Source organism: Sorex araneus, chromosome 1 (assembly GCF_027595985.1).
Source record: "Sorex araneus isolate mSorAra2 chromosome 1, mSorAra2.pri, whole genome shotgun sequence".
Lineage (NCBI taxonomy): Eukaryota > Metazoa > Chordata > Mammalia > Eulipotyphla > Soricidae > Sorex > Sorex araneus.
Window position 1 is genome coordinate 114,302,595 of NC_073302.1, and position 24,850 is coordinate 114,327,444.

Sequence of the window (24,850 nt, forward strand, 5' to 3'; positions counted from 1 at the left end):
GCCTTGCACACGGTCGACCTGGGTTCGATTCCCAGCATCCCATATGGTCCCCCAGCACCGCCAGGAGTAATTCCTGAGTGCAGAGCCAGGAGTAACCCCTGTGCACTGCTGGGTGTGACCCCCCCCAAAAAAAGAAGGAATTCTGTTTTTTGAAATGTCATTTTGCAAATCAACTTTCTGCCTTCCTTCAGTGATCCGCTCCTATCTTTCTCCCTTGCTCCGACAATGCCTTTAACATCACCCCTTGTTTGTTTCCAGAACTTAGACTGAAATATGCTTCAAGATACATGCAAGCCAAGAGAACAATCACTAATGATTCACAGGGTTAATGATTTGTCCAGGTTAAATCACCCAAGATGAGTTGCTATGCTTGTTTCAGTCTGTCATCTTGAAAACTTACATATGCACAGTATATGAGCATCTGACCCCATAAGAAAAATCTGCAAATGGGTGGGTGTAATTGACCTATAGAAACAATGACATCATCTCTGACAGAGACCCTCATTGATCAAACTTATTTGCAGGATCCATTGAACTCTTTTACATCTGATCTGACTTTCATATTTCTATGTTCAACTGTGCTAGATAATTTTAACCAGAACATCTATCCTCAGTGCCTGATCATCTGCCATTTCTGAGCTAGCCCCTCATGTTTCACCTTTCATCTGATGATGTCTGATCACACTGGCCTGCCTTCAGGGAGAGTCAAGATACTGCTTAGTCAGGTAAGCATTATCCTTCCTTAGGCAAGACTGAAACGTGTTTAATTTATAGCCAGTTCCTCCCTCTTGTTCCCCCTTCATATATATAAGGGCACTCACTGGCACTGCTGCGTGGCTGTAAATTTCCACTGTTTGAATCTGTATTCAAGTTCAACCAACCTCTCTTCCCACTGACAGTTCCCTCAACTCGTTATAATGGCCCCTTGCATAACATAGGATCTTTCTTTGTGTATTTTCACAAAGTTTATTTTCTTTATTCTGCAGTGTTTCAGACTATTTCTCCAAATGCTTTCTATGTATTAACAACATTAACACAACCTGGCAACTTGCAACAGATGCAATTTCAGAGGGTCCATGAAAGACCTATTGAATGAGAAATTGTGTGAGTGTTCAGTAGCCTGTGTTTTCCAAATGTCCAAATGATTCTGAGAACTAAAAAATTGAAAATCACTGGCCCATTTTAGTTGATTAATGGCAGTCTATGAAAGAACAAAATATACTTATGCATGGTTTACAAATGAGATCATTATTTTTATTATCACTTTTAAAATTATTTATTAAATATAACACATACATAATTATTACATGCATATATTACATGCATTATCTCTGAAAAGCATTCTTTGATACATGAGATAGAGAGAGAGAACTATAACCAGGTCTTACATAAGGAAATTACCCTCTGATTCCTTAATTAGAGAAAGAGCTAGACATGAAGACAAGGAATACACAAAAGGAAATGAAGGAAAAGAAAGGAGGGACTTTTGCCAAGTGAGAGATAAATGTCTAGACAGCTGCATTCCAGGTTTGAATAGATACAACACTGATGGACAACCACCTTGGTTTCCATCAATGGTTGAAGCCTTAGGGATAGAAACGCCTGACCGTGTTTGTCTATCTTCCCTCACAACATGTTTGAAAAACAGTCTCGCTGGATTTGCCAAGTGAACAGACCAGAAGGAGGAGGAGTTCTTAATTCCTCTCTTTTAATCTCCATTGGTGATGGCAACTTGCTGTGCATACAAATGTGTTTCTTTACTCTTACACTTCCTGTGGCTAATCCCGCCCCTGTGTTTTCCTTAATGTGCTTTAAGAAAAGGAAAGGGAAAGAGGAGTCAATGAAGATAAACTTTAGTGAAAAAAAAATTAGATTCCAAAGTGAAAGTAAACTAACAATAAATTTTGTTCTTATTGACAGGACAAGCTTTATTATGCTTAGAAGTTACTCTTGGTTTAACACTTTACTCAAGCTGTTTTTAATTTCTGAATAATATTTAAGTAACATGTGACAATATATCTATAGATATAGGTATAGATATATTTTGCACCAGCACTTTCATTTTTACAGCAGATTTGTTTAGTAATTGGCTGGGTCCTGATACGGAATGAGGATCCCCATGTACTAGAATAGTATCAGATGTGAATGTTTGAGTAATAATCTATGTTGACAGATAATAGATAAGAACATCAATAAATCTATTAGTCATTAGTAAACAAGAACAGTAAAGTATGCTTGACTCATGTTAAGCTGAACTTGATTGCAATTTTGATCTCTAGTGTCAAGTCCCTGCCATAAGACCTCCATGAACTCAGTAGATGAGATTTCATTTGTTCGCATGTTCACTCATTCATTCTTCAGCTACTCACTGATCTACCACAATGCGCCTTGCATTTTGCCTAACTCGGGAGTTGGCTCTTATTTCTTACAGACATAGCACTCCCTCGGTGAATGAAAGAAAAGACACAAAAATGATTATATTGCCAGTGACCGTGATAAGGAGTCTGAAGGAAATCACTTGATCCTTCTGCTCCTAATAAAGTTCTTAACTTATCAGAGGTGTTGGTTAGAAGTGGGGGAGCAGAAAAAATGCTTTGTGGGTCTGAGGCTTCCATAGAAATGAGCACATAATGGAATGCCTTTTCATTCAGTGACGGTGAAAGAAAAAAGTTTGCGTGTTTTCTGGTAACACTTAACTTATGTCCTCCTGGACTGAGCAGGCCAAATAATTCTATTACTATGGTCATCTATAATCATCCTCACAAGAGAGATCTAATTTATTAAACAGATTATGCATATATAAACTCATTCTGTTGAATAAGAACATCTCGCTCAAGCTGTCTAGGTCAGTGGAATAAGGCACACCCTTCCTCTCCTATTCTAAAGTGCCAGAGGTTACATCCATCTGGTCCCATGGAAGTTCCTTAATTTCAGCAGTTTTAGAGTTGCCTTTCAGCACCAGCAAAACTGCAACGATTGAAGAGCTTGTTCATTGTTTGATCTCAGATTTTATTTTAAGAGGGAAATCATGGGGGAACAAAATCTGTATCGGAACAATTCATTTATGTAATGAACTAAGCCGTTATTTCTTTAATTTGCATGTTAAAGATTTATTCTCTTTTAAGTTTCCTGCATCAAAATATCCTTTGACTGAAAAGTCACGGAGACTTATCAAGTATTTAGAAGTTGTTAAATGCAATCTGATTAAGTTGATGGTTACTCCAAGAGTCAAAATAAATGCACTCTGATTAGAAGAGCTTTATTTTTAGATAAAGATTTATATTTTATAGATTTCATCATTTAATTACTACAGTAGCTATTCAACTAGGTACAAAATCTCAAGCTAAGTAGAGCTGCTTAACATTTTGCATTTCTTATCCAACCCAATTAATGCGAATGGATTAAAACTCTACCCCCAAAAAACCCACAATCAAAATCAAATCTTAGGTGATTTGTTAAAATTGTTAGCAGTCCAATTAATGCCTCACTTAAAATATAAAATTTAAGCTTAAGAAAACAAGACAAATAAAAATGCCACAACAATCATTTGTGAAAGTCCTGGAAAAACTGGTTTCTGTAAAAATTAAAAATTGCACCAGGATTAGAATTTTTCTAAGTGATTTTTATCATCTTTATTTTTATCAGCTTTATTTTTGTTATTTGCCATCAATCTATTAAAGTAAGGAGGCCTTTCTCTAAAGTAAATATAAAATAATCAATATTTAAGGAAAGTAAGAAAGCAGCATCACTTAACAAAGTAAGTAGCTGCATAGATGTAATTATACAGAGTGGAGTCGTGTAGTGATTATCAAAGCATGTTTGAGCTTCTCTTATGTTTTCACCAAAAATATTTTCTTCTATATCTTAATTCTGAGCCATCTTTCTGTATTACTCATATCTCACATTGTAAATCTTTTGACCTATTTGCCCTTTTTCTGAATAAATTCATGTCTGATGCAATATTAATTAATCAAGATGTCTTCAGCCTCTTCCTGAGAAAGGACAGTATCAAGGAGAGAAAGAGTAAATTGAAGATCGTACACCGGGCCCATGGAAGAAGCAAGAAAAACCGAATGAATGAAAGTCCTAGAATAAAAAGACTTTTGAGCTTGGGCTCTTAACTGGACACTGGTGGTCTGTTCTAGGGAAGGTGACTGCCACCAAGAGAGTGAGCAATTTTCTTGCCATAAAACCAAACTGGAAGGGGCTAGAGCAATAGCACAGAGGGTGGGGCATTTGCCTTGCATGCAGACGACAGGGGCGGGTTCCCCAGAATCCCATGTGATCTCCTGAGTACCGTCAGGACTAATTCCTGACTGGAGAGCCAGGAGTAATCCCTGAGCATCGCTGGGTGGCCCAAAAAGGAAAAAAAAAAAAACTAGGCAAGCTGGAGGCTAAAGTGAGTTACTCACAATGAAAAGTGAGTTCATGATATACTTTCCTAATGCTTAATCCCTGGGTTATGCATATGATTTCAAAAGTCTGTATATTTTATGCTATAAGGAATTATGATTAGTTTTCATATTTTCTTCTAATATTTGATTTAAAATAAAAATGACATAAATTTAAGCCATTGAAAAGTGTAAGAGTGGATAACCTCACACAGATCAGAAAATTTAACTGTGTGTTATTTAAACAGTGCTGATTGCTATGAGTCATATGCATTTTATGAATTATTTAAATGGTTTAACATGATATCCAGTCATACACAATGGCCATGTGAGTGAAGGAGGTACATGATCATGATAGTATGCTCTTTTGTCTTTTGTGTTTTCCTTATTAGATTACTGGTTTAGAGTATAGGCAAATGTTACATGTGTTCATAGTTGAAACCCAAAGGCTGGAGAGATAGTACAGCAGGTAGGAAGTTTGCCTTGCAAGTGGCCAACCTGGGTTCAATCCTCGGCAACACATTTGGTCCCTCAAGCACTGTCAGGAGTAATTCCTGAGTGCAGAGCCAGGAGAAAGCCCTAAGCATCACTGGGTGGGACCTAAAAAGCAAATAAATAAGTAAATAAAGAGGAGAAATAAATAAATCTTAGGTTATGTGTATTGCTTCAAAACTATAGAGATGCTATATGAAATTCTTCAAAAAATACGCTTGAAGGTTATATAACTGCCAGTATTGACTGATGTCCATAACAGAAGACAAAATAATGACCAAAATACATGACTATAATACTCTTAGGACAACATTTTTGGATCTTATTTAATTTCTTCAATACCCTTAATCATGCCTCTCCCAATCACCAACACCACCATTTGAGATTATGTAGCTTAGTATCTAATATGTTTTGTATATTTGTTTTTTCTTAAGGAATTTAGCTCATACTTGGCTACAAACCTTCAATAAAGAATTTATTCATTTTTTCTTCCCTTATTTAATCCTCGGATAAGCATGAGACAAGCAGTGGCTTGCAGACAAATTGTTACAGTGAAAGCCTATGATTTATATTATTTTGCTGCATGAATATGTTCTCTTATACTCAAAAGAAAAAACAAATTTATTGAGTAATATTTTAAATTTCAATACTAAATCGATTATTCCTGTCATAAACTTCTATTCTTGTTATCAACCACACCTGACTTCTTCAGTCCTTGAACAAATAATCTTTCGGTACTAGCTATATCCCAGGGACTGTTCCACACCCTGGGGATATAGCAGTAAAGAAAATATAGAATGCCTTTGTTTTTAAGAAAGTTACATTCAAGCATAAATAAGCATATAACAATGCAGAGCGTGTAGGTGCGACAGCTACAAATAAAACAGGGCACCACAGAGGTATGGTAGACTCTGCCTTTCAATTCTGAAAGCTTATTTTATTTATTTTCCCCAGTCACTTCACTTTTATGTAATATGTTAATGTGTTTAAAGTACTATATGTTACTAATGCAGCTAAAAAGAATTTTCAGATGTGCTTTATGTTGTCTGTTTGTTTTTTGGTTTGTCTTTTGGGCTACACCCAGATGTGCTCAGGTTTTGCTCCTGGTTCTATGCTCAGGGATCACTCCTGAAAAGTCGCAGGGGAATTTCTGTGATGCTTGTGGAGATCTAACCCAGGGCTGGCTGAGTGCAAGGTGCAAGGCTGAGTGCACCTTACAAAGGTGATGAGCCTTGCGATGGAAAGATTTACATAATTTTAGCATGACCTAGTGTAATTACTCAAGTCTCTCTCCTGTGATTCTAGCATGCTCAATATAATTACATGCCTTTAAAAGCAGGGGGCATTTGTAATCTCATAGAAAGGTGTAACATCTGAAGCCAGCGAGATGGCAGCGTGAGAGGGACTGAGAGATTGCCGCTGACTTCGCAGATGGATGAGCCAGGAATGCGGTCAGTCTCTAAAAGTTCGGAAGCACTTTGGAATAGATTCTCTACCAGAGAGAAATGATTACAGCCTCCGCGGACACCTTGCTGTCAGCCCAGAAACTTTTGTCAGAATGCTGACCTCCAGAACTGTAAAATAATAAATCGGTGAGGCCAGTGCCACCACTTCTGATGTAATCTGTTAACAGTGACAGGAAACTGAAGCAGGAGATCAAGAGAGATACACTGGTATGGATGTGTCTTTTTTGCACAACGTTATCAGAGAAGGCTCGTTGCTAATGTCGTGTTTCAGAAGAGTTGAATAAGGCATTGGTGCTAGCTATCTGGAAACAGGTGGAAAGAGCTCTCCAGACAGAAGGCACAGTATGTGTAAACACTAGAGGCAGAAACGTGCTCAGTTACTTAAGGAATGGCAAGAACATAAAGGGTGAAAGCAGTCAAGTATGTGTAGATGAGCATTGGCCGACAGAAGCTTGGCTGGGTAAGGTCTGTTTAACACATGGTTTCTTGCTCTGACTGGGAAGAGGTGCTCCTGTGAACTTGGATCTGAAAAAAATCCTAATCTGGCTTAGAATTTTCAGTGACAATTTTACTTGTCACCCAGTGGAAAAGAAACTCGAGGAAGAGGAAGAATTGGAGGAATAAGATCGGAAGATAAATTGGGACTTGTTCAAGAGGCAAGCAGCATGGATGTATGAGATTAGAAATGGTTCTATTTTGGCTATATTTCAACACTAGAATTTTCTGATAGACTAGATATCTATATTAAAAGGAAAAAAGGAGGAAACTCCAACTGCAGAACGGAGTTGGTACACTCAGAAAACTGAAGAAGAAAAAGTTTGATGCCAACTTAAATATTTTCTACTGTGATTCTTAATTGTTCATTACTTTTCTGAATCTCATATGATGAGAATTTGCATCTTTTACTTTTACTTTACCTTACATATTGCACAAAGCTATGATTGTTTTTACTAATTAAAAAAGTGGAATGATACTTTAAAAAGCCATCAGCCTTTTCACACTTGGCTCAGCACCACTGTGCAATTCTCTTCAAAGTACCCCATCTTTAGCATTTCTGCTTATCCTAATCACCGTGTGAACTCTGCATTCTTCACTTGAGTAGTTTCTCATGAAAGCTTTCTTAGATAAAACCTAATTTGAAAATCTAAATAAGAAATATGTTGCAGGTATATGCAAATTCATGGAGAAGGGATTTCAGTATTATTAGAATCTGCACTTCTATTTTCTCAGCAAGGGCAATTGGTTCCCATGTGATCTTATATGGAAATGAGCACTTTGGGGTATTTTTTTTAAAAAAGAAATAAGCCTGAAATACTATACATAAATACTCTTGTTTCCATTAATTCAAATCTGCTAACAAAAGGCTGAAAACATAGAACAGCAGGTTAGGGCACTTGTATTGTATGTACTGTAACTCTCACAATCTTGGGTGCTGAGTCCCACCAGACTTGAGTACGGAGCCAGGAGTAAGTTCTGAGCACATCCATAAGTGACTGCCCAACAAATAAAACGTGTTAGTATATGATAGATGACCTGTAGGCTAGGAATGAAGAAGCCTGTTGGCAAATGATATCAAGTTAAAAAGTGAAACCAACGGAACAAAATCCCAGCTACAGAAGTGAGGAGAGAGGACATTACTGGCCCCAGTTCCGTGCCTGGCACCTCATGCTCCAACACGCATTGCCAAGTGTATCCCCAGAGATCGCTGAGTGCTACCAGCCTGTCTCTGGGGATCCCTGACACTTCTGAGTTTGAGAAGCACAATATCCCCTTGCCCTCATACTGAACAACCAGCCCAGGTGGCTGAGAGTGGCCAGGACTGATACCCAAATTGCCAGGATCGATACCCACCTTGAAGCCCCCGTCCCAAATAAACAAAGACAATTTGTAATTAAATAATCTATAAGAATTGACACTTTGTTGAAGGGTAGATATAAAAAAAAAACGTTCCCAATCCATAGAGCAATCAAAATGTACAGAAAAAAATTTAAATGAGCTAAAAATATTGTATTTCATGTAAAGTAGATGTATTTCATGTAAAGTAGATGTCTAAAACTTTAATTTTTCTAGGAAGATTTTTAAAACACATGCTGAGCAATACAAATTCCCTTTAATTATTACTGAGAAAATTTGTTAATGAAATGTCATAATTTGTTTCAATTATATATTTTGTTGATTGCCACTTGTCTTCCCGTTGATCTTCAATTTTCTCAAGCGGGTGCTAGTAGTAACGTCTCCATTTGTCCCTGTTGCGTGCTAGTGCAGCCCAATGATATCTGCCTGCTCCAGGAATAGGAAGAGTCTCAAATCGTTCATTCAGGATTTTGATGAAGAAATCTGACCATCTCATTGGTGGGCGGCCATGAGGTCTTCTGACGTCTCGTGGAATCCAGTCAGTAACAGCTCTAGTCCAGCGGTCGTCTCTGAATTACATGTCTGGCCCATCTGATTTTTGATGCTTGGGCAAACTAGACAGAGTCCTTGATTCTTGACTTTCAATGGAGGTTGGAACTCCAGATTCCTCCTCTCACTTGAGTGAGACATGACACTCTAAGCATAGCTCTTTCGATTCCTCTTTGGGATACCCAAATAGAGTTCTCATCCTGTTTGCGTAGGGCCAAGGTCTCTGAGGCATATGTTAGTGCAGGAAGAATGGTGGAGTTGAAAAGATGTGCCTGGAGTTGGAGGTTCTTTGTCCTCTTAACCACTTCTTCGACGCTCTTTAAGGCATTCCATGCTACTCTCTTCTTCCTGCGCAGTTCTGGTGCCAAGTCATTCCTCATGTTGAGTTTAATTTTGTTGATTAAATATAAAAAATATTACTGGGGGTTAGAAACTGAGAGGGAGTACACTGTGATGAGCTCCAGGCCTCCTCCCATACCATTCCCATGTTGGGGAACATATATGGCAGTGAGGGTTGCGTGTGCGAGATGAGCACATGAACCCCTCCATTATCACTACAGCCTAGAAATTCTTAAAAAAATAAAATAAAATGCTTGTGCTTGGGGCTGTGTGCATTTCTCAGGCTAAATTGTGTTCTCACTTGACTGTTGCATTTCAGATTGTCCTTTGGGGCAGGATATATAGCACACCAGGTAGGGCACTTGCCGTGAAAGGACAGACCTGGGTTCAATTCTCTCCACCTTGGTTGGTTCCCTGACTCCAGGGTCCAGGGGTGATCCATGAGTGAAGAGCCAGGAATGATCCCTGAACAGTGAAGGTGTGACCCTATACAAACAAGCAAACAAAAATTGTCCTTTGACTTGGTCAGATAGTCATATAATTTGGATCAATACTTATACACACAAGTAAAAAGAATGCTATATAGGTACAAAAACAGGAATGTTCTTTTAAAGAGTAAATAGAAATATTGAACCAGTCATGCCACAATTTACTGAATTAATAATAACAGACATGCACTTATATATTAAAATGACATTTATAGAAATAATAATTATTTATTCTCTGTAGCACTGTAGCACTGTCCTCCCATTGTTCATTGATTTGCTAAAGTGGGCACCAGTAATGTCTCCATTGTGAGACTTGTTATTGTCTTTGGCATATCGAATACGCCACAGGTATCTTGCCAGGTTATGCAGAGCGGGCAGGATACTCTTGGTAGTTTGCCAGGCTCTCCGAGAGGGACAGAGGAATCGAACCTGTGTTGGCTGTATGCCAGGAAAATGCCCTACACACTGTGCTATCACTCCAGTCCATACATTCTCTATTTAAACTATGGATAATCTATATAATTCAGATTTTTTTGATGGTACCAAGAGTATCCTGCCTGCAGGGTAGATCCTGGAAAGCTACCTGTGGCGTATTTGATATGCCAAAAATTACAGTAACAAGTCTCACAAGGGAGATGTTACTGCTTCCTGCTTGAGCAAATCGGTAAACAATGGGATGACAGTGCTATATTAAGTCTAGTCTGCCAATTTGTTGAAATAATTTAAAACGAATCTATGCGGAATAGCTACTATTAACATGAGCTTTGAAAAATTCATTTGCAATGCATTCAATAAATATTTGTAGAGGACGGTCACTGTCATAAGAACAGCATTCCATTCAACATTAACAGTTTTGTTTGTTTTGGGGGGCTCATACACAATGATGTTCAGGGCAAACTCCTAGTTGTGCATTCAGGAAATGATCCTAGCAGGAATATAAAATGTAGGGATCAAACACAACTCAGCTGTATGCAACACAAAAGCCTTGTCCACTGTACTATTGCTCCAGCTCCCACATTCATCATTCATGAACATGTTTTTCATTTCCTGCACATAAAGTTTAGTGATGTCAAAATAGTGATTGGCATTGCCTTCTATACGTTTAACTGCTCTATTAAAGTTTCTTTTTTCCATCAAAAGTAAGACACAATGTTACTCATATGTATTTAGTACATGTGTTATAAATTTTTAGTTATGTGTTAAGTGACCTAATTTTTTGCATATTGCCACTTATCTATCACTTTAACTAGATAAAGTATTTTCTGATACCTTGTAAAAAGCATTTGGGAAAGGATTAGTTATCATATTTAATAGTGGTGTCTGTAACTTTTATTCTGGCTATATAATGTGACTTATTTTTGATGAGATGTATTAAAAATTCATACTCTAAATCATTAATTCTTAGTTTTGGATATATATCCTTGAGAATTTCTATAATATTATTGTTTAAAAGCTGCAAAAACTAAACTAAATTAAATTAAATTAAACTAAATTAAATTAAAAAACATTAATTCTTGATCCATAACAAAACGCCAATTTTTAGCAAACTCAGGACCTGTCAAGTAAGTGGCTACTTAAGCATTTATTTATTCTTGCACAAACTGTCCCAGAGCTAAGGGCAGACAGATTTGCATGTCTTTTGGAGTATTAGGCACTTCCTAAATAGGAGTTACATGTATAAAGAGGAGTGTGTGTGTGTGTGTGTGTGTGTGTATACATATATATGGGATTGAATCTTTAGAAAATCCCTGGGTGAACAAATGATGCTCATTTATGTTGAATTATTTAGGTCATCACACTCTTTGTAGACTTTGCACCTTTATCTTTTTTGTTTGTTTTGTTTTGTTTTGTTTAATGATGTGGGACACACATTTCCACTTATGCCCTCTTGGCCTCATTCTTCAACTTTAGGAAAATAAATATGCACGTTCTAAAGATCATTTTCCAAGGTTAAGGTACCAACCTATAACTGATAGAATTTGCAGAACAGTGGAAGACAAACCAATGACCTCGGCAGTTTTGTTTTGATATACTGTGACCGTACCAATTGAAAAGCCAGTTTTTATATACTACGCAGAATTATTGCATCTTTGTAGGCTGTAACTTATTTGACAAAGGTTAAGGCATGTGGGTCAATGTAGACTACCAAAGAATCTTTCATCATGATAATTTTTCCCTGAAATAGTTCTAAAATATTGCTATTTGTCGTCCAGGATATGTTTCAATTCCCCAAAGACTTTTATCTCTTATTTACAACAACCAAAAAAAAAGCACAACAGAGCACAGAATAATAATTTCATAGAAAAACTAGCACAAGAGAGAATATTTTATAAGGGTATTTTATCTCTCAAAACACAAGCAAGAACAGTAACGAAAATGTTTCAGAGACCAGTGGCCTTCCATATATATATATATATATATATATATATATATATATATATAGTTACTGGGAAGTAACTAGGGGCTTTTGTGCTAGTTCTTTTATTTTTAGCGCTTCCCTGAAAAAAAATGCTTCCAAATCTAGGTTCTGAAGGTTCTAATGTGAGGTACTGAATAGAGGTAGGAGCCTTAATGAAGACCTGTGGGAGATCATTAACTCAAGCTCTAGAGATTTAGAGATGTTTGTTTGTTTGTTTTGCCTATGCTTCGGTTCTAAAAATCTACAGAGTGAAGAATTCAAGAGACTAATTTGAAACTTATTTATTATATTGCTCTAAAAAGAGCCACATTCAAACAGAGTTGCTTCCAGGTAGAGTTACTTCTGAAAGCTTGATATACTTAATATTTGTATATCTTAAAGCAACTTCTTCTTGTTTTAAAGAATTAGTACTAGTAAAAAGATAAAATATCTTCCAATAGTCATGTAGATTGACAAAAAGTATTTGGAGAACACTACATATGTTTTCCTTTGGAAATATTTCTCCTAAGAAAAGTTTTTCCAAATATTGTTTTAATTGCGGAGTACCAAAAAAAAAATGCTAGGAAGTTATCACCATTTGACAACATTTTATTATATTTGAATTTTTTTTTAGTTGTTGGGCCACACCAAGTGGTGTTAAGCACCAATCCATGAACAGACAAATCAGGTGAAAATAGAAACTAACAACAAATTTCTGATGCTGGAATACACACCAAAAAGTCTTGGCTTGGGGAAGAGAAGAGGAGGGGGGGGGGCAAATTGGCGGTGGAAAATAATAGGAAACAAATGGAAGATCTCAAGCTCATGGGTAGTGCTAAGGGAAGTGATGGCATGCCACAAATGATAGCTGCCAATTAACTGTTAGTTGAACCAGAAGGGAAGGAAGGAACACTGGGCAGTAGTGGACATAGAAAATCAGAGGGAAGATCAGGAGCACTTTCATGGCAGGTGTGGATAACCTCATTCATCAATATCAGAAATTTCAACACAAATGTGGTCTAGCACTTAAACTTTGATAAAAGATATGTAGGATAAAAACACCACCTCTTAAGTCGTGATTACCAATTACAGAGCATGGCAACAACTATTTGACATAGAAAACCTGCAGTTGAACCTAATTTCAAAATAAGATTTTATTTTTGACCACTCTCGGACAAGGTCCACTTACTCTCAGTCCTGAATTAGGCAAAATTTGACTTAACACGGGCAATGATTGGGTGTAGATTGAGCTAGAGTCATACTTTTGCTCCAAAATGTCTGCTATAAGCAAGGCCCTGTAATGTGTCTTGGTGTTTAGATTATATTTAAACCGATATATTTGTTTAGCAGGGTAAAAGAACAATCTTAGCATGTCTTTAAATATAAATATATCATGTGGATCCCTGTTTGTCAATTTTCTAATATATATTTATATAATTTTTTTTAATAGGAGCCACTCTTGAGCAGGAGAACACATGGTCAAGTCTATCAGTTCTGTATGAAGAGGATTGAGTGGAGTTAGATTCAGGGAGCAAACTCTGTCATCTGGTCCATATATATGATGCTTCACACTTTTTCATTGTCATGATGTTTGTGATAGTGATATAATGGTACAGATCAAAATGCATCTCTATGGTAAGATACACAACCTAATTCATCATGTTATTTTCTATTAGGATAGGTCTGTAGTAGTTCTAGTCTTAACTCTATGGCTCCATTAGTCAGTGACAATGTAAAATTGTTTAAGTAATATAGCATCTGTCTACACATTTTGTTATCTATAAATACTCCCAGCTCATTATTGTATTATTTTAAGAATCAGAAATACTTTAAAAACAACTATTCTCATGGAAAACAATAGAAGTTTTCTTTAAAAATTCACAGTAGAACTAATATGTGTTCTAACAGCCTCATTTCAGGGTATATAAAAGAAAAAATAATGTCATTATTTCTGCTGATGGTGGCGTGTAATCCCATTTATGGCCAACATCCAGAGACTATAAAACCAAGATCCGGAAGAGAGCAATGTAGAGTCTCTTGCCCCTGTGCCTGGCTGTCTTCACCGGGGCCTCTAAGAGGGGTGGGTTGAGTCTTCCTCTCCACTTAGAGGCAGCTGAAGACCTCTGGAACCTAGTCACAGCTATATGCTCAAGGCCATTTTCCAAACGCTTGGACGAGCTTCATGCATGAAGGAACCCAGGTGTGCGGGACCCAGGGCTGAGATCTCCAAGCCTGCTCGGATCGGGACTGAACCTCTTCAGTCTAGATCCCCCATTTTCCAGTATCTAGGCAGTCACACCTAGAAACTGCCCCCAGCAACATGTAATCCCATCAACGACCAACATTCACAGACTATACAAACAAGCTCCCAGAAGCAACATCTTATAGCCTAGTTCTTCCTCTCGGAGATCCTGGCAATCTACCGAGAGTTTCCTGCCCACATGGGAGAGTCTGGCAAGCTCCCCATGGTGTATTCATATGCGAAAACCAGTACCAATGATGAGTCTCATTCTCCTGACCCTGAAAGAGCCTCTAATGTGGCACCTTTGGGAAGGACAAGTAAAGAGAGGCTGCTAAAATCTCACAGCTAGGCTGAAAAAATATAAAAAAACATTAAAAGTTTTTTAAGGTTTTAAAATCAGATTATCTTTCCTATTAATATAAAGCAGATTAATTGGATAATCTGATGTTTGCTTATCTGATTACATCTTACTAAAAATCAGCCTCATCAATAAGATATAATGAATCATGTTTGATTTACGTTAGAAAATATGTTCATTTCAAAATCTTTCATAGCAATAGTAAACTGTTATTATTATTACTATATTTTGCTTTTTGAGTTATACCCAGCAATACTCAGTGGTTATTCCTGGCTCTGCAGTCAGGAATTACTCCTGGCTCAGGGGACCATATGGGATGCCAGGGATTGAACCTGGGTTGGTTGCATGAAAGGCAAATGCCCTGCCAGCTGTACTATTACTCTGGCCCCCTATTATCATTTTTAAATACATATTTTTATATTTCTTGTTTTAAGAATGTCTATAAGCACATCACCTACAAGTAAATCAAACATAATTTTGGTTATTGAAATGAGTTATCATTAGTATTGAAAACGGGTTTTAAGTTTGCTTCATTTCATGAAAAACATGTGGAACTATTTGAAATGTCAAGTGTTTTAATGAAATCAGAGATTCAATTAAAGAATATAAAATCTTATAATACTTGCTTCTTAGAGTTCTCAGTGGAACAGCTGAATATCCACAACATAATTATTTAGATAAATATAGATATATGCACATATTTTTCCCTGAAAACTATTATATGTATATATTTTTATGTATTTAAGTCTGTTTACATGTCAATAAAGTCCAATGCAATTTTTGATGGCTCATAATGCATTGCCTCCAGCCAAAGAAATAACTTTGCCTGATGATTATCTTTGGAAACTAGGTCTGAGAGGGTTCAGGTCTCCTGACTTGAATGGCCCCTGGAAGCTGAGCATGAGCTTCACTGCCCTGCGTGGAAAACACTAGGCAGGATTTACGCAGGATTCCCACTTACATATTTGGGAGAAGGTTCCCTAGACAGCTGGTGGGAAGCATGTATCTGATGGGATTTTGGGTAAAAAATCCTTTGTACTATAATAAAATATCCAAAAATGTTTATTAACTCAAACAAACATTTTCCAGTAATGCCTAGCAAAGGGAGTATTTTGGGAAAATGCTTAAGTGTATACTTCAATATTGGTTTAAAAAAATAGAGTTCCGTATTCACATTTGAGCAAAGATAATACATAATTTACACATTTGTGTGCATATATGTGGATATGTTTGCTCCTTAGAAAGTCATGAGAAAATCAAAGTGACTTATTGACAACTCTAATATTCTGCACAGCGAGTAGGGCATTTGCCTTGCACGTGGCCGACCTGGATTTGATTCCTCCATCCCTCTCGGAAAGCCCGGAAAGCTACTGAGAGCATCCCGCCTGCACGGCACAGCCTCGCAAGCTACCCCTAGCCTATTCAATATGCCAAAAACAGTAACAAGTCTCACAATGGAGACCTTACTGGTGCCCGCTCGAGTAAATCGATGAAAGACGGGACACAGTGCTACAGTGCAGTGCTATATATATAGTGTGTATGTATTTATATTCAAAAAAGCCTGTATTTTACAAAACATTTTTATAACTTTGTCTCTCTTCCATGAATGACATAATACTATAAATTTACCCTGGACCTCATTACCCACTATTTATCTTTAAACCCAAATATTATCCTTACTTTTTAGTTGAGTATCTTGCTAATGCTTTTCTCTTTTATTTTTCCTTCTTTAATCAGTAGACTGTATATGTCTTTTTATATTAAAAAGGGGTTATTCCAGGTTAAAAAAAAATGAGCCGTATATCTACCTACCTTAGTTGTTAGCAGTATCAGGCACACATAACAATGAAATCAAGTAACAAACTTTATTTTACTTTGATCACTCCAGCAGCTTAGAAGTCTTTTAGAGTCTAATGGAATAGGAAAGTAAAAAAAATTCTCCAATACCACATATATGGCAATTCAGCATTCTGTTTCCTGTCCGTGTATGCTTAGCAACCTGCATTTTTTTGAGATCTTTTCTATGAAAGGCCCATTAAGTGCATTTTTACTACTTGCAATTTATTTTTCTTGACCATAAATGGAAGAATATAACAGTCCTAATTTCATTGCCTCCCATCTTTTAGAGGTTAAACGAGTTAATTTATATACAGAAAAGATAATTAATTGGAATAAAGGTGAATATGTAAATCTGTTTTTTATCACGGATAAAATGTGAAAATTACTTTTATGACAGACCAAAAGCTTAGCGTATGTGTAATGAAATGTATTTACTACACACTTTATTTTCTTCTATCATCAGTTTTTACTTACCTTTGTTTCTAAATGTAACTTTGTTTTTCTTTTGTTCATGGGAATACAAAAAATAGTAAATTGACTTTTAAGTTTAGTGCTCCACATACATTTTAGTATAATATGACACTCTTTAAGAAACTCTACTGATAAGAAATAGTGCTTTTATGACCATAATAATCACTATAATAATTTAAAAATCTTCCAAGCTGTTTCTGAGTTGACAAAAGGAAAACAAACAAAAAAAGTAAAGATACAGGAAAAAAACTTACTGTCATTGTTTTCGTATTCAGCGATCAAATATACCTTTCTCTTGAAACTCAATAGTAAATTAAAAAGAAACTTATATTAAACATCAAATTAATTAGAAGTTGATTTAACTCTATCATTTCTTCCCTATATATTTTTAAGCAGAAATTGTATTGAATAAAACACGGTTTATCTTTCCCATATTTTTCTTTAGTTATGTACTGAATCCTTGCCATGTGTGGAGTGATAGAATTCCACAGTTAAAAATGCACTAATCTGAAACACATAAAGCCATAACCTAATTGCAATAAACACAAACATAACTGAACAATTTGAGAGAGAGAGAGAGAGAGAGAGAAGAGAGAGAGAGAGAGAGAGCGCAAAATGGAATGCCCTGCTACAGAGGTGGGGTAGGATGGAGGGGATGGAGTGGGGGTGGTGGGAGGGATGCTGGGATCATTGGTGGTGGAGGGATGGGTACTTGATCATTGTATGACTGAAACACAAGCATGAAAGTTTGTAAGCCTGTAACTGTACCTCACGGTAATTCACTAATAAAAAAAATTGTTATACTTTCTATCAATTTTTAAAAATCTTGAAGTGCTAAAATAAACACAGATTAAATTAACTTTTGGGATTCATAGCCCCTGGGAAAAATGACTGTAAGTAATATTCAATGAGCAATGATTATTGCAAATAATGTTAGCTTAATATTTTATTATTAAATGTGATTGTGAAAATATTACAATGTCTAGAGCATGCTACAATGTACAGAACATATTACTCCCAAATATTTAACATATGAAATATATCAAAGTTACAGTCAATGATGAGGGCAGGCCTGCCCTTCTATCTATTGGAGCATTTGTCTTAAGTACTTTCAATTTCCCTATGCACTACTAAAAAAATAGGAATTAGCTTGTACTTACTTCGAAGAATTTTATTCACAATTTGAGACATCATGAGTAATTTATATGTGACTTAAAGAGTGAGAAAGTCAAGTCAGTATGAAAAGTAGTATTAAATCATGTTTTAAATATCACTGAGTGTTAACAGTCATTGAAAAATTATGTGACAGATATAAATCAGATGAGATCTTAAAGAATGAAAAATTTGAATCATTTTTGAATGCATAATTACTCAAGTACTGGTTGTGCATATTTTGAATAGTGTAAATTAAATAGCATAGAATGATTTCAATTCCCTCTCAAATGCAGTTGCATGATATTCCATTTCTACTAAAGATATGCATACTTAATTATGCACATGCATATTTATAACATGTATGCCAGTTTGGGTGTTTTTAGTTTGCATACAGAATTAAGTAAATTTAAAATAAATTTCCAAATTCAGCAACGAATCCCAACTAAATAAGTATTTCTATTATCCACAATGTAATATAATGATTCATTGGCACTTAAAATGTCTATAGGAGTTTCCAGTTGAACAACGGCAATGTAATTCAAAATCAGCTTTTATTTCATATGTTGTTGAAAGTTATATATGTACATATATAACTCTCAAGTTCATTCACCAACGTGGTTTTTCACAAGCCTCAGGCAACCACAAGCTAACGTCCGAGCTCGAAAAGCTGTGCAGAGCAGCGATAAAGGAAGACCTCAAAGAGAGAAGAGCAGCAGTGTTGCCTGATACGGCAGAAGCCAGGAAGAGTATTACAATGCTCACCTGTCCTTAGCCAACTACACGACCAAGATGACTGCCCTCTGACATACTGATGGATCTATCACATCTTCCAGAAGGGCAATGGAGAGGATTATTCACGACATCTACTCGGATTGCTTCGACAATCACATCTATCTGCCCACATACCAAACTATGCAGGATGAATATGTCATTCCTCACGTCCTACCTTACGAAATTCGACACGCCATTTCAGTGGTAAAGATGCGTACAGCACCTGGCCCAGACAAGGTCAGAACCGAACACCTGAAGAATCTGCCGCCAGTACTCATCAATACACTGGCTCAGCTCTTCACACGCTACCTGTCTGAATGTAAGATTCTGTCCCAGTGGAAAACCAGCAGGACCATTCTGTTGTACAAGAAGGGAGACATCCATGACATTGGCAATTATCGCCCAATCTGCCTGTTATCTGTTGTCTACAAGTTGTTGACTTGAGTCATCCTGAATAGAATAGGCAGAACACTAGACGAAGGACAACCATGCAAACAAGCTGGGTTCTGAAAAGGATTCAGCACCATCAACCATATCCACATAGTGACCAAACTCATTGAAGTTTAGCAAGAGTTCAAGATGCTGCTCTGTCTAATGTTCATCTATTTAAAGAAGGCCTTCAATTCTGTTGAGGTTGAAGCAGTCATTGAAGCCCTAGCCAAATAGGCCGTTCAAACTCAGTACATCAAGATCCTCTGTGAGCTGTATTACAGATTCACCACCAGGATCTCACCATTCTATAAGGAAGTGATCATTGACATAAAGAGAAGGGTTCGCATGGTGACACCATTTCATCAAAACTCTTCAGTGCCACCCTCGAGAACATCATGTGACGACTAGAATGGGAAGGAATGGGATTGAAGATATACGGTTGGCAACTACACCACTTCCTCTTCACTGATGACATCATTCTGATAATGCCAAACATTAGCCAAGTGGCACAAATGCTGGCCGACTTTGACTGCAAGTGTGAAAAGGTCAGAATGCAGCTGAATCTCAGCAAAACAATATTTATGAAAAATGAACTAGTCCCTGAAGCTCCATTTGCTCTCATTGGAACAAACATCTCCTAATGTAGCAGCTATGTGTACCTAGGTAGAGAACTCAACATGAGGAACGACTTGACACCAGAACTGCGCAGGAGAAAGAGAGCAGTGTGGAACACCTTCAAGAGCATCGAAGAAGTGGTTAAGAGGACAAAGAAACTCCAGCTCTGGGCACATATTTTTGACTCCAGCATTCTTCCTGCACTAACATATGCCTCAGAGACCTGGGCCCTAAGCAAACAGGATGAGAATGCTATTCGGTATCCCAAAGAGGATTCGAAAGAGCTATGCTAGGAGTATCATGTCTCACTCAAGTAGAAAAGGAATCCGGAGTTCTGACCTCCATCGATAGTCAGGAATCAGGGATGCTGTCTCGTTTCTCAAGGGGTCAAAAAGCATATGGGCCAGACATATAATGCAATTCAGAGATGACCGCTGGACTAAAGCTGTTACCGACTGGATTCCACAGGATGTCAAAAGACCGCATGGCCGCCCACCAACGAGATGGTCAGACTTCTTCGTCAAAATCCTGGATGAATGATTTGAAGCTCTTTCTGTTCCTGGAGTGAGAAGATATCATTGGCCTACACTAGCACACAACAAGGACAAATGGACACGTTATTGGCGCCTGCTCAAGCAAGTTGAAGGTCAACAGGATGACAAGTGATACAAGTGATATGCATGTCTACATCATGTGTAGTAAACTTTAGTAAATAGATGAGAATGTGTTTTAGCTCTTTGAACAAAGAAAATAGAAAACCTCACGGGAAGGAAGAAAAATGCGATGAGAATTTGTATGCTTGTAATTCACTGAAGTAAGATATAGCTATTTAGGCCATAGTATTACTAGTAGTGACTCAGGTTGTATGAGTAGATCTTTAGATCCTCCGATTTACATAGTAATATGTAGCAGTAAACAAAAGTAACTATGTCAAACTGAAAAGTGTTTGCATGGATAAAGAAACTCAGAGTAAAATAAAATGACTCCCCATTGAAGGGGAAAAGTAATTTATACACCACTAAGGGTTAATGTGATATGATATATATGTATAAATTTTTAGATGGTGAAAGGAAATAACACATCACAATATAAACCATATAAAATACGCTAGTAAATATAAGACAATGTGTTCATCAATACTTATCTGGATAAAGAATATTAAAACAACTATAAATTATCAATTCACAAATGTAAGAATTGTGTATCTCACCAAGACTGGGGGAAAAATAAAATTTTGTCACTGGGGATATGGCAAAAAAGGAGCCCTCGGGGGCCGGAGCGATAGCACAGCGGGTAGGGCGTTTGCCGTGCATGCGGCCGACCAGGGTTCGATCCCCGGCATCCCATATGGTCCCCCAAGCACCGCCAGGAGTAATTCCTGAGTGCAAAGCCAGGAGTAACCCCTGAGCATCGCTGGGTGTGACCCAAAAAGCAAAAAAAAAAAAAAAGGAGCCCTCATTCATTACCAGTTGTGATGTCATCTATTTCAGTTACTGTAAAATACAGTACAGATATTGCTCAAAAATGTAATAATTGAACTAACATCTGACCCAGAAATTTCACTTACTGGCATCTATCCCAAGAATTCAAAACAACATTCAAAAGTTTCTATGCACACTAGTTTTTGCTGAACACTAATAATAACTGTGTAAGGAAATAATCCAAATGTCCAGTGAATGCATGTTATATTACTTACCTAGAAAAATACTGTAATATTATAGTTGATACAGTTTGGAAGAATCTGGATAGAATCATGTTAAGTGAAATAAGTCAGAAGGACGCCAAATACCACATTATCTCAGTCATCTGTCATCTATATAAAAATAATTAAACAATATTAATGATGGTAAACCCTTGGACTTTGATTATAAAACTGGGAACATCAAACAGTGGAGAAAGGGGTGAAGGGAGAGACATGAGGATAATCTTTGAGGCTCTTCAGTTGTTCAAAATGCAATGACTTGGTACATCAAACCCACAAAAATTTACACTTAAACTGCATTGAATCTTTTTTTAAGTCACTACATATGGTGATTAATTGGTCCTGTCAACTTGGAGAAGACTTTTCGACAAAACGAACACTTAAGCAAGTAAAATTTTCATAATGATTTTTTTTTCCATAATGTGAGTGGGTCCCATCCTGTAAGCTGAATGCATGATTGAAGTGAAAAGTCTGGCCTCCAGAACAAGGAAAACGCTCCAGAAGACTAACTTCTTATTTCATTTATACTATTGACTTTCCTTAACCTACACGTTTCATGCTGAAACTATGTGTATGAGTTTGCAGGTTTGCAACGTGGAATCAGTAATCGAGTCACATCCTTAAAATTCACTCTGTCTCTTCACTTTTTATCTTAGCCCATATTTTTTTAATGATTTGTAATCAAATGTGAATTTGATGAGCAGTCCTGTTTTTAATTTTTTTTTAATGACAGGGAAGCTGTATAGAAGGACTGGACATAGTTCTAGAAGAAGGTCTCTAAAAGAAGCAATGAGGTCTAGGCCAAGTGCTGGAGCAAAAAATTGTATAGCTCAGTTTTCAGATATATGTAATATAAATCTGACCAAATTAAGGATTAACTTTGAAGTGGACTCTTTTCCAAAAGAGCAAGATAAGAGCTCAATCCAATTCAAGATGGCACTTTGAATTCAGCCCATGAGTCTAGGAGCATCAGAGGAAGCACTCACCGGCTTATCAGTACTGGCCATCTAGAAAACTGCTATCATGAATGGGTGTTACTTTAAGTTGTTAAATTTCAATCATCTGTTATAAAATAATAGAAAAATAACACAAAGTGAGTATTATACATTGTAATTTTAAAAAGATATTTGTAAAGGGACAGAATGTACAAGAAACAAGAAATGATATCAGAGAATAACCTGATAATGCCATAAAGACTGTGATAGCTGAAATTCATTTGCAGTTGCAAAAATTCAAAAGTAAGTTGATGATTACAAAAGTAAGGAATTCAAGCATGAGAAAAATAAAAAAGAGTATCAAAGGCAGGATAAGTGTTAAAAATTTACAAAGCCCTAACAATTTAAAAACTGTAAGCTAAGTGAATGTGTATTAAACTGGAGGAACAGAAGGTATGGTAAAATGGACTGATTAGAGAAATACTGACTTTAAAACTACAATTATTTAGTATTAAAATTCAGTAAAATATTGCATTATTAGGATGAATGGCTTAGTAAATTTCATGTGGGGTAAAGAGAAGTCGACATGACCAGTCATAGAGCTCCTGGACATAATTTTTTTTTTTTTGCTTTTTGGGTCACACCCGTTGATGCACAGGGGTTACTCCTGGCTCTGCACTCAGGAATCACTCCTAGTGGTGCTCTGGGGACCATATGGTATGCTGGGATTTGAACCCAGGTCTGCCACGTGCAAGGCAAACGCCCTACCCGCTGTGCTATCACTCCAGCCCCTGGACAGAGTTTTTTAAGAGAAAAGGGTGTGCATGCTTCCCACATGACCATAAACTCCACAGGGACACATTGCAAACACAGGGTCTGGCAAACAAACTGACTGTTAAGTCCCTATGAAGTGTCAAAATTCCAGGCAGGACTCAATGATAGATCATACCATTGAAGTCTGTATTCTTCAATGTCCATTCCTATTTAATTACCACATGACTCTAGCGTCTTAATAAACTGCTTTAGGGGGCCAGAGCGATAGCACAGCAGGTAGGGCGTTTGCCTTGCACGCGGCCAACCCGGGTTCGATCCTCGGCATCCCATATGGTCCCCTGAGCACCGCCAGGAGTAATTCCTGAGTGCAAAGCCAGGAGTAACCCCTGAGCATCTCTGGGTATGACCCAAAAAGAAAAAAAAATAAACTGCTTTAAAAAAATGTATGTGATCAAGAAAATAAAAGAAATACCCATATCTGATGAAAACCAACGGTAGGAAATAGTTTCCTTTTATCAAATCAGGTTTATCAGAAGGCACTATATATATAGTACACTAACATTAGGAAAACTATGTATTTTTTGTTAGAAATAAACCAATACATAATAGTACAAAACTGAAAATAACTGTCATTCCATACATTAAAATTTAATGAAGTTCCTGGAAAAGTGAATAAAACTAAAGCCAACATAGGAAGAACAAAGACTGAGGAAATTTCATCATTAAAGTTATGGTAAAAAAAGTTCCTCTATAGAATAAACAGGAATTGTACTAGATGAAAACTAGGATCTTTAGGATAAGTGAAGGACAAACTCCAAAAGTGAATATGTGGGGAAGTGTAAAATATAATGCTTTTCTCTTTATGTTACTTAAAAAAATATAACTCTTTGAAGGAAGGATTAAAACACTTTAAAGTTTCAGTAATAAGACACTAGTATTGGCCTAAGGTTCTTAAATTTGATCAATGAAGCAGAAGACAGACTACAAATAGCCGACATTTATACAGACAATTGATTTGTGAAAATGCATATAAAGTTCATGGTCAAATAATTTCAACAAATAGTGCGTCATCAATTAAATGATGAGAAAAGATGAATCCTTATTTTAATACCTTTCTAATTGTCTAACTTCACATACAAAATTTAATTTGACATAAAAGCAAATCTAAAAGATGAAACTATAAAACTTCTGGAGAAAAATAAAGGAAACTATCTTAATGACCTAGGGATGCTGAGGACAAAATAAACAATAAAGTCATAAAAGTTAGAATAAAAGTTAGATATTTTATTTTATGAAAATTAATATATATATGCTTGCTTTTGTTTAATTACATAAAGGGTTAGGGAAATCTCATGTGCATTTACATAAAAAGTAAATTAACAAGCTGAAAATAAATGTCTTTCTTTGGCCCATCAGAGAATTTTGTTTGCAGAGTAACATCTCTGAAATCTGTATAGGCTGGTAAACCTAGAAATTCATAACTGAAATCTACTTACCTGGAAAACAGTCATGAGAGCCATAAACTTGAAGGACATATAAAGGTCACAGTGATAAATTTTTAGTAAAGTTTAAATGTGGA